This window comes from Hyla sarda, chromosome 1 (assembly GCF_029499605.1).
Source record: "Hyla sarda isolate aHylSar1 chromosome 1, aHylSar1.hap1, whole genome shotgun sequence".
Classification (NCBI taxonomy): domain Eukaryota; kingdom Metazoa; phylum Chordata; class Amphibia; order Anura; family Hylidae; genus Hyla; species Hyla sarda.
The window spans coordinates 26,367,844-26,379,894 of record NC_079189.1 but is presented as its reverse complement, the minus strand read 5'-3'; the positions used below and the strand labels follow the sequence as shown (position 1 = coordinate 26,379,894).

Below are 12,051 nucleotides of genomic sequence, written 5' to 3'. Positions count from 1 at the left end.
TATTTGCTCCTACTCTGGACAGTCCCTAAAATGGACAGAGGTGTCAGCAGAGAGCACTGTGGTCAGACAGAAAGGAAATTCAAAAAGACAAGAACTTCCTGGTGATCATACAGCAACTCATAAGGACTGGAAGGATTAAGATTTTTTAATAGAAGTAATTTACAAATATGTTTAACTTTCTGGCACTAGTCGATTTGAAAACATTTTTTTTTCCACAGGAGTACCCCTTTAAGATGACTTCTCTAGAGATTAATAATAGCCTTGATAACGATGGTGTCCATAACCCATATGAAATTGGAATACATTCCAGGACAGCACCCGAGCTGTTTTAAATGCAAAACATTAATAAAACCAAGTCCAAATCGCGTCATGACGTCCTATTTGCTATCATCACTTTTCCTTCTTTCAAAAAATAAAAAATGATAACAAGATGAATAGGAGGAGACGCGAGGCTGGAGAAGAATATTGCGGCCGCTTGCATGCTTTTCTGGTGTTGATTTGTATGGGAGTGTTTTACAAATGACAGGAAATAAATCACTTCATTAAAACATCTCTGTGGGTTTCCTATAAGCTCTGCAATATTTAACTGATAGTGTCTCATTGTGAGCCGTATTCATGGCCAGGGCTGTTTGGCTGGGAGAGGAAGCTCTGAGATTCAGAACATTAGCGGCTTAATCTGCCTCTGAATGGCCCCGAGAACCTCTGCGCTGTTTAGAAACCAGAAAAGAGATGGTGGCGGGGGAGCCAGATGCTGCTTGAATGTCATCTGTGTACTATTTGAATATAAGCAGAATCGGCACTAACATATGGCACGGGTGGTGGAAACGATCCTTTCGGGAGCTAGATGGACACTCTGTGCCATGTAATACTTTGTAACCAAGTTAGCGAAAGTTGGAAAATAAATGAGTCTTCACTCACAATCAGCAAAAACCTGGGAGCACGATGGGTTGTGGTTGGGTGCCACATTCACGCTAACCTGTATAGAAGTAGAAAAATGTTAGACCAGAGGACGGCACCTCGTGCGTTACCCCAAACAGAGAGAGAAGAGATTCCCTATATGGGGGAGAATGCAGGCTCTATAGATTTGACGCTCACCTTGAGTGTATAGAATATAAGCATATCACCCCATATTGGGGTAAGGAGTAAAATGTGGATCCTATGCAGCCCAGAAGGTCCCAGGGAACAGCCAGCAGACGCCCTGTAGAAGTACTGAGATGAAGAATGGAGAAAAAGCCTTGGCAACAGGCGCTGGTGCGCCTGTTGTCAAGGCTTTTTCTCCATTCTTCATCTCAGTACATTCACGCTAAGACCATCATAGCCTTGGACAAGGCCTGTGTTAAGACATGAACTGGCTACTAGTTATTGACCACAGTCATGGATCTTGACTGTAGTTCCTCCTGTTTACCAGTTCCTTACCAGTTTACTGTCTATAAGCAGATGATGGGGTGGCCATCAGAGCCGTAACTTGAAGTTCCTGGGCCCTGGTGCATATCAGTAGAGGACCCCCATCTGCCATGTATCATCTTTAATACTAAAGCCTTCTTATGCGATACCATGGCTGTTGGGTCCCCTCAGACACCAGGGTCCAGGGGCAACCAATATTTTTGCATGCCTTATACAGTGGTCCCCCGACATACGATGGCCCCGACAAATGATCGTTTTAACATATGATGCTTCTGTGTGTCATTCTGTGGGCCATTGCAAAAACGATTATCTGGCAGCGCTAACTGCTTCAGCTCCTGCCGAATAGCCGTTTAATGTGCTCCACGTGACACCCTCAATGATACTTACATGTCCCCGTCGATCCGGCCCGTCAGTTCGCCGCTCCTATGCTGGCCCTGCCCTGCGCAGTCTTTCTCCATTGCCATCATCACATCACTGCTCTCACCGCCCCGTCGTCCAATAGCGGCGGTGGGAGCGGCGACGTGACGATGGTGAGGGAGAGCAATGGTGCAGGGCAGCGGTGACGTAGGGATACAGCAGCAGAGGAGCGATCAATTGACAGGCCGGAGTGGCGGGGACATGTGAGTATCATTGAGCATCTGTCTGTGTGCCTTCATTTATAGTGTCAGTGTTCCCTCAACATACGATGGTTTCAAAAGCTTTTCCATATTTTTTAAGAACCTTACTGCATGAGGGTTCTGATCCATAAAGAAGAAGTTATGTTGTCCATCTAGAACTCCACAAATCTTCAGTCAAGTACGCTTCAGCCAACATTCACCTAATCTCCTACTTCTGAGATGCTTTTAGGACTAAACCAATTTAGAAAATTATAGTAAATTAATGGTAATTATAGTGAAAAAAAAACTCTTTAATGCTAAATTATAATGGTCAGAAAAATATAAACAACCTTGGCCATAAAAAGGTTAAACCCTAATACCCGGGTGTTCTTTTTGTGTCCTCAATTAAGACGATTTATGGGGACATTTTGTCCAGATTTCCACTGCAAACTTTATATTAAAGGGGCAAAAAAAAGCGACCATTATGTCTGTTTCACAGAACTGCTAATTGTTTTATTTCTATGAAAACGCCAGAAAGACGTATTTAATAAGGGGCTGGAAGTAGCGGACGTGTGCGATAAAATCCATAGCAACCCCGTCGGACATTAAAGCTTTTAAGTCGTGGTCTCTCTCTGCATTTCGTTGGCCTTTTAATGAACTCATACAGAAATCTGCCGGATTTATTATGCGTGCAGACCATTACCAATTTCACCAATATGTCGCAGCGAGGCATTAAAAGCTTCCGTTAATTGCACCAAAATCGTAATGCTAATGACGTCTTCATTAAAAAGGAAAAAAAGGAAAAGCTTTATGGGGATAATATGTCCATTATATGTCCATTATTATTGAGATACGGAGGCATCGGCATCACATATACTGAAAAAAAGAGTCCATTAAAAATGTCACCGATTCCCGTCCAGTTCCACCTATGCTTTCTTCTATATGCACCTAAAATATAAAGCCTCGATACAGTAATATTATTTAAAGCCGTCCTTTAGCAGGCAGAAATGTCATGGCAGTCATGGCAGCCTACCATGGATCACCTCTATAGATTGCTAAGGACATCATTGGTTGCACAGATCTGAGCTCTCATTTTGTCACCAACATTTACTTGGTTATGACTATGGAGGAACTCCTGAAAAAAGTTTCTTATTCTTGGGGAATCCCATACTCCTATGTTGAATCTATTATGATGCATCCTAAAATTCTGTATTCAGGCTCCGATTTGTTGACTTCTTTGTCTTCGTGAAATAATGTTTTCTTGTCTACTGTAAAAGTGATGGCTTCTGTTGCTTTGGGCTTCTGGGGAGCCATGAATAAGTTCCAGGAAAACTAATGCAAACATTTGTAGAGTAGGATTTGAGGCATCAAGTAAGGGCTTTAACCCTGTATATACAGTATATGTTCTTTTATTTACCGTTTGTTGTTGTTAGAACATGGTAAAAAGTGGTTACACAACATGGTGCTGGGAAAGTCCCTGTCTTGAGCTCCATGCTATGTGATGTATCTTATATGTAGCTGATATGGTTTGTGTTTCAGGAGACGCATTTTTTATAAAAGCTAAAGCTAGGCAACAATACTCTTCCAAAAATGGCCTGTTTCCAGGATAGCATTAGGTCATTTCTTTCTAAATTCTGGTCATATGAGGCAGAATGACCCTAGTAGATGACAAAAGAAAATGTTTAAAGGGGTACTCCAGCCCCAAGACATCTTATTCCCTATCCAAAGGTTAGGGGATAAGATGTCTGATCGCAGGGGTCCCTCCGCTGAGGACCCCCGCAATCTAGCATGCAGCACCCACCTGTATGTACTGCCGGAAGTGCTCAGATCCAGCATTTCAGATACACCTTTTTGTTGGTGGATATTAGAATTGTAGTGAAATATGTGCAGGATTGTGGTATTGTGTTGGATTCCATGCAGAATTGAGGAGCACCGTGATCTACTTAAATGGCATTTACACCCTTGTGTTGCCATGTGCTGGGATTAGGATGAATTCCATGCAGGATTGGGCAGCTACATGGTCTACCTATATTATATTTATACCCTTTTCTTTCTGGCTACTGGGATCAGGGGGGATTCCATGCACGATTGGGCGGCTGCATAGTCTACCTACTATATGTGGTATTTATACCCTTGTGTTGGTGGATACTGGGATTGTTATGAATTCCATGCACCTTACCTGTCCACCCCCCCCCCCCCCCCCCAAAAAAAAAAAAAAAAAAAAACTTCTGCAAGAATCCAGAGTCAGCGCATCAATGTCTTTCCTTCTTACTTCCAACATTTTTTTTTTTTTTAACCATGCTGAATGTACGTGCCCCTCTTCCCTACATAAGTATAAGCATTCTGGGCACCTCATCACTGGGTTCTATAAGAATATTACCTTTTTTTATCTATTAATTTAACACCATTCTGAGCACACTCTTCCCCATCCTCTCTTCAAAAAAAAGATATTTTGCGCCGAGAGAAAATCCAAGGAAGTGTGTCAAATTACAGAAGACAACAAATAAATCAAGTTGCCTGCAGACGTGTCATCTTTGAATAATAACTTTATTAACTGTGTTATATTGGAGGCGCTCTACTCTTTCCTTTCAGCATGGAAAGAAAATGACTCTGAAAATTGTAGGTAACTCAATGTATCAGCACAACCATCACCACAGTACTCATTTATTGTGCAGCGCTCGTGCTCCTTCCGTGAACGTCTCCATGGTGTTGTGTCCTTCAGCCCATAATTCCTTGCTCTTTTCTGCAGAAAGGTCTGACCCTTTGTCTTGAGACATTCAGTGCTTCTCGGCCCCGCTGGTCACGATGGACACGGCTTTTGGCATGTACCCTTCAGCAAGCTTTGACCTATAGAACCTCCCAGGACAGGAATTAAACCATATGTAAATTAAGAGAAAATATTGGGTCATGTTGTACCTTAAAGGCACTCCTGTCACCATACATGAACATTTTAGATCCAGCAGCATATGAAAAGGTGATTCTTGTGTCTTGCATGTGGTTTTTGGGGAAAAAAAGGCAGAAATGTTATATTGCCATCTGTATTTTAAAGCTATGAAGACGGGTTTTGCCTCCCACAATCTTTTCTTTTCGGGGTTAATCTAGCCTCTCTGCTGCTTGAGGCAAAGAAAGTCCCAGGGAGTTGTCGTTTTTTTCCAGTACCAATTTTGCATAGTTTTGACTTTTGCTCACTTTATCATTTTTTTTCTGGGGTGTGCTATGACAAAAAATCTGAAATGTTGGCATTTACAATTTTTAAGCATTTACGCTGTTGACGATTTAGCATCAGAAATGTCAAAAGATTATGATTCAGACCATTCTGCAAACGGCAGTTCCAAATATTTTTTGTTATTTATTAATTTTTTGTTTCCATTTTTTATTTTTGAGATAAGGGGTGTTTTCAATTTTTGCCCACTTTTTAGCTTAAATGCTTAAAAATCATTTGATTGTTTATATAGCTCAATATAGTCATATGCATTAAATAAATAAATCTTTATTTATAAAGCGCACACATATTTTGCAGCGTTGTACAGTAACCCCCCCGACCTACGATGGCCCCGACATATGATAAAATCGACATACGATGGCCTCTCAGAGGCCATCGCATGTCGATGTCAGCATCGACATACGATGCTTTTATATGTCAGGGCCATTGCATTAACTGCTATCCGACAGCGCAAAATGCTTAAGCTGATGTCGGATAGCAGTGTAATGTGCCCCAGCAGGTTCACTTACCTATTCCCGATGCTCCGGGTCCACTTTGTGATCCTCCGGTGTCTTGCGCATCTTCTCCAGGGTCCGGGCCTTGCTTTCCGGCGTCGTTATTACGTCACTACGCACACCACGCCGGCGCATCAGCGGAATAACGTCACCGGAAAGCAAGGCCCGGACCCTGCAGAAGATGCGCAAGACACCAGAGGATCGCAAAGAAGACACCGGAGCAGCGGGACAGCATCGGGAGCTCCTGGAACAGCATCGGGAGAGGTGAGGACCTGGTCCGGAGCGGCGGGGACAGGTGAGTATAACTTCCTATACTTTACATTGCACGGATCCCTCAACATACGATGGATTCGACAAACGATGGGTCGTTTGGAACGAATTACCATTGTATGTTGAGGGACCACTGTACACTGTTCACTCAAATTGGCCCATGTCCCCATTGACCTATTGGGGTGTTTCTTAGAGTGTAGGAGGAAATCGTAGTACCTGGAGGAAACCCAGGCAAACACGGGGAGAACACACAAACTTTTTGCAGCTGTTGTCTTCGGTGCTGCCCTTACATTGAGCTATTAGATCAGTGCTCTATTGGTATAGTCAGCCATAGCCTGTCTGTGTTAATAGCCGGGTCACAGCAGGCCTCGAGCACCTCTGACAACTGATGGGTGTCCTTGTCATTGTAAAAAAAAAAAACGTTGACATGTCAAAGAGACATGTTAAAAGTTTTGATCAGTTGGGGTCTCAATACTTCACCACCTGGCTCAAAGAAATCTCAGTCCCACTGGACGGCTCCATAGACTTATCACAGACAGGCAGCTTTGTTTCTTCTAGTGAAAAGCTAATTTGCATACCATATTTTTCCCAGGGGGCACTGTATGACCTGTAAGACTTCCAATTTTCCACAAAGAGAATCAGTAGCCCCTGAAAACCCTTGATCAGCACTTTTTGAGATTGCTGACTGAGCACCAGTTCCCCCTAAGGGTACATATTCTAAATACCGTATTTTACGTCCTATAGGACGCACCGGCGTATAAGACGCACCCAATTTTTAGGGGCAAAATCTAAAAATAAAGATTTTGAACCCAATAGTGGTCTTCAACCTGCGGACCTCCAGATGTTGCAAAACTACAACTCCCAGCATGCCCGGACAGCCGTTGGCTGTCCGGGCATGCTGGGAGTTGCAGTTTTGCAACATCTGGAGGTCCGCAGATTGAAGACCACTGCATAGGAGGTAATACTCACGTGTCCCCGCCGCTCCGGACCCGTCACCGCTGCCCTGGATGTCGCTCCATCGCTGTCGCCGTGTCGCCGTCGCTCCGGAACGTCTCTGCTGCCGGCCGGGTATCCTCGCTCTCCGTCGCCGCCATCCCGTCGTTACGCACGTACGCGACGACGTGATGACGAGGAAGGAGAGCGCCGGCCATACAGGGGATCCCTGAACGGAGAAGACACCGAGGAGGCAGGTAAGGTCCCTCCCGGTGTCCTGTAAGCACTAACCCGGCTATTCAGTCGGGCTGTTCGGGACCGCCGCGGTGAAATCGCGGCGGTCCTGAACAGCCCGACTGAGCAGCCGGGTTAGTGTCACTTTCCCTTCAGACGCGGCGGTCAGCTTTGATCGCCGCGTCTGAAGGGTTAATACAGGGCATCACCGCGATCGGTGATGTCCTGTATTAGCCGCGGGTCCCGGCCGTTGATGGCCGCAGGGACCGCCGCCATAGGGGTGTATTCGCCGTATAAGACGCACCGACTTTTTCCCCCCAGTTTTGGGGAAGAAAAAGTGCGTCTTATACGGCGAAAAATACGGTATATAAAACTCAATGGAGGAGATTTGTCAAAACCTGTCCAGAGGAAAAGTTGACCAGTTGCCCATAGCAACCAATCAGATCGCTTCTTTCATTTTGCAGAGGCCTTGTTAAAAATGAAAGTAGCGATCTGATTGGTTGCTATGGGAAACTCAGCTACTTTTCCTCTCGACAGGTTTTGATAAACCCCCAATGTATGTATGTATGTATGTATGTATGTATGTATGTTTCAGCCTCACTTCCAATTGGCTAAATATATTTTTTTGATACTTGGTACACATGTTACTTATGTGTCAGCTAAAAATATAGGATAGATATTAACACTAACACTCCCCCATTTGACAAGGTCTGTTTTGTTTTATTTATGGGACTTCCACTACCTTACTCCACAAGCTCCACCCTGCATCTTCTGGTCCAGGTTGCAAGCCACACCCTCCACAAGCCACGCCCCTTCTATTTGTGGCCCTTTTTTTTTCGCCCGATACAACCACATCACAGGTCCTTTAAAGATATGAGGACAGGATATAAGGACAGGATAAGAGGATGGGATATGAGGACAGGATATGAGGATGAGATATGGGGACAGGATAAGAGGATGGGATATGAGATTGGAATACAAAGGCAGGATACAGAGTCGGGATATGAGGACGAAATATGAGGACAGAATATGAGGTTGGGATATGAGGACAGAATATGAGGTTGGGATATGAGGATGGGATATTAGGACGAAATATGAGAACGGAATATGAGGACAGGATATAAGAACAGGATATGAGGTCGGGTATGATGACAGGATATAAGGAAAGGATATGAGGACGGGATATTAGGTTGTGATATGAGGACGGGATATGAGGACAGGATATGAATACGAGATATGAGGACAGGATATGAGGACGGGATATGAGGACGAGATATGGGGACAGGATATGAGGACGGGATATGAGGACGAGATATGAGGACAGGATATGAGGATGAGATATGGGGACAGGATAAGAGGATGGGATATGAGATCGGAATACAAAGGCAGGATACAGAGTCGGGATATGAGGACGAAATATGAGGACAGAATATGAGGTTGGGATATGAGGACAGAATATGAGGTTGGGATATGAGGATGGGATATTAGGACGAAATATGAGAACGGAATATGAGGACAGGATATAAGAACAGGAAATGAGGTCGGGTATGATGACAGGATATAAGGAAAGGATATAAGGACGGGATATTAGGTTGTGATATGAGGACAGGATATGAATACGAGATATGAGGACAAGATATGAGGACGGGATATGAGGACAGGATATGAGGACGAGATATGAGGACGGGATATGAGGACGAGATATGAGGACAGGATATGAGGACGGGATATGAGGACAGGATATGAGGACGAGATATGGGGACAGGATATAAGGAAAGGATATAAGGACGCAATATGAGATTTGGATACAAGGTCAGAATATGAGGTTGTGATATGAAGTCGGGATATGAGGACAGAATATGGGGTCGGGATATGAGGACAGGATATAAGGAAAGTATACGAGGCGGCAATATGAGGTTAGGATACAAGGTCAGGATATGAGGTTGTGATATGAGGTTTGGATATGAGGACAGGATATGAGGTGGGGATATGAGAACAAGGAGACCACTGATATAATACAAAGATTCAATAAAAGTCTGCTGCAAAAAAAAACAAAAAAAAAACAACAAAGTCTGAAGATAAATTGTTTACTTGAAGAATCGTACGTCTTGTGTATCTTGTCCTAGTCTCTCTTGGGTACCAGTCAGACTGCGCCTCGAGCGCTTTACACTGTGCTGCGAGCTGTGGAAAGAACTGATTGTATTTGTATTATTGAAAACTCTATCCATACCCCCAGGTAAAACGCGGCTCATACTGCGCAACTATAAGAAGAGCAGGCAAGACCGTCATCACGGAAATTATTCATAAGGACGTATTAATAAAGAATAACATTCTGCTGTTTATTTATTACAACTTATGTGTGAGTGTGATAGTAATGCATTCTGCATATACAAAGTGCCACTACAACCATGTCTGCAAAATATGGGGCTGAAGATTTTATTACCCTGTCTGGCAATTACAGCTCCAAATACTCTGCACAGATACATCATTAGTTTACTATACTAAGCAGGTAGAATATATACAAGATGTGTTCTTTAACCATTTAAGGACCGGGGGTTTTTCCGTTTTTGCATTTTCGTTTTTTGCTCCTTGCCTTTAAAAAATCATAACTCTTTCAATTTTGCACCTAAAAATCCATATGATTGCTTATTTTTTGCGCCACCAATTCTACTTTGTAATGACGTCAGTCATTTTACACAAAAATCTATGGTGAAATGGAAAAAAAATCTTTGTGCGACAAAATTGAAAAAAAAAAACGCCAATTTGTAACTTTTGGGGGCTTCCGTTTCTACGTAGTACATTTTTCGGTAAAAAATGACACCTTATCATTATTCTTTAGATCCATACGATTAAAATGATCCCCTACTTATATAGGTTTGATTTTGTCATACTTCTGGAAAAAATCATAACTACATGCAGGAAAATTAATACGTTTAAAATTGTCATCTTCTGACCCCTATAACTTTGTTATTTTTCAGTGTATGGGGCGGTATGAGGGCTCATTTTTTGCGCCGTGATATGAAGTTTTTAACGGTACCATTTTTGCATTGATAGGACTTATTTATTATTCATTTTTAAATGATATAAAAAGTGACCAAAAATGCACTATTTTGAACTTTGGAATTTTTTGGCGCGGACGCCATTGACCGAACGATTTAATTAATAATATATTTTTATAATTCTGACATTTCCGCACGCGGTGATACCATATATGTTTATTTTTATTTACACTTTTTTTTTTTTTTATTGGAAAAGGGGGATGATTCAAACTTTTAATAGGGGAGGGGTTAAATGATATTCATTCACTTTTTTTTTTTCACTTTTTTTTTGCAGTGTTATAGCTCCCATAGGGACCTATAACACTGCACACACTGATCATTGTTATCCCATAGGGACCTATAACACTGCACACACTGATCTCTTATAATGATCATTGTTATCCCATAGGGACCTATAACACTGCACACACTGATCTTTATCATTGATCACTGGTTTCTCATAGGAAACCAGTGATCGATGATTCTGCCGCATGACTGCTCATGCCTGGATCTCAGGCACTGAGCAGTCATTCGGCGATCGGACAGCGAGGAGGCAGGTAGGGGCCCTCCCGCTGTCCTGTAAGCTGTTCGGGATGCCGCGATTTCACCGCGGCTATCCCGAACAGCCCACTGAGTTAACCGGCAGCTTTCACTTTCGCTTTTAGCCACGCGGCTCAGCTCTGAGCGCGCGGCTAAGGGGTTAATAGCGCACGGCGCCGCGATCAGCGCTGCGCGCTATTAGCAGCGGGTCCCGGCTTCCCTATGATGCCGGGCCCGCCGTGATATGATGCGGGGTTACCGTGTAACCCTGCGTTATATCACTGGAGCAGGACCAAGGACGTACCTGTACGTCCTTGGTCCTTAAGGGGTTAAGAGTCTCCTCTGTCCTCCACTTGTTACCTGTTTGAACTTGTTATCAGTATAAAAGACACCTGTCCACAACCTCAAACAGTCACATTCCAAACTCCACTATAGAGCTGTCGAAGGACACCAGAAACAAAATTGTAGACCTGCACCAGGCTGGGAAGACTGAATCTGCAATAGGCAAGCAGCTTGGTGTGAAGAAATCAATTGTGGGAGCAATTATTAGAATATGGAAGACATACAAGACCACTGCTAATCTCCCTCGATCTTGGTCTCCAGGCAAGATCTCACCCCGTGTTGTCAAAATGATCACAAGAACGGTGGGCAAAAATTCAAGAACCACACAGGGGGAGCAATTGAAGGACCTGCAGAGAGCTGGGACCAAAGTAACCAAGGCTACCATCAGTAACACACTATGCCGCCAGGGACTCAAATCATGCAGTGCCAGACGTATGCTCCTGCTTAAGCCAGTACATGTCTGGGCCCGTCTGAAGTTTGCTAGAAAGCATTTGGATGATCCAGAAGAGTATTGGGAGAATGTCATATGGTCAGATGAAACCAAAGTAGAACTTTTTGATAAAAACTCAACTCGTCATGTTTGGAGGAGAAAGAATGCTGAGTTGCATCCAAAGAACACCATACCTGCTGTTTTTCTGCTAAGGGACCAGGACGACTGACCTGTGTAAAGGAAAGAATGAATGGGGCCATGTATCATGAGATTTTGAGTGAAAACCTCCTTCCATCAGCAAGGGCATTGAAGATGAAATGTGGCTGGGTCTTTCAGCATGACATTGATCCCGAAAACACCACCCGGGCAACGAAGGAGTGGCCTCATAAGAAGCATTTGAAGGTCTTGGAGAACACAGATGGAAAAATTGCATTGTCAGAGTGAGCTCTCTACCATCTCATTCTAACCAGAAGGCATAAGAGTATGAAGTTTAAATATCCAAAAGTTCTTCCTTTTTCTTAATAAATCATATCTCTGGGGGTTCTTC

At 43.5% G+C, this 12,051-nt stretch overlaps 1 protein-coding gene and 1 long non-coding RNA gene across 2 annotated transcripts in view; one reads left to right on the top strand and one right to left on the bottom strand.

The window, feature by feature from the left end:
- GFRA4 (GDNF family receptor alpha 4) overlaps positions 1 to 12,051 on the top strand; it is a 435,063-nt gene that overhangs the window by 64,392 nt on the left and 358,620 nt on the right. The gene's annotated exons all lie outside the window — the stretch shown is intronic.
- LOC130325803 (uncharacterized) lies at positions 4,532 to 8,010 on the bottom strand. Its single transcript, XR_008870586.1, has 2 exons — positions 7,845 to 8,010; positions 4,532 to 4,856 (listed from the first exon to the last, which is right to left on the bottom strand). It is a non-coding gene; the product is annotated as an uncharacterized LOC130325803 (long non-coding RNA).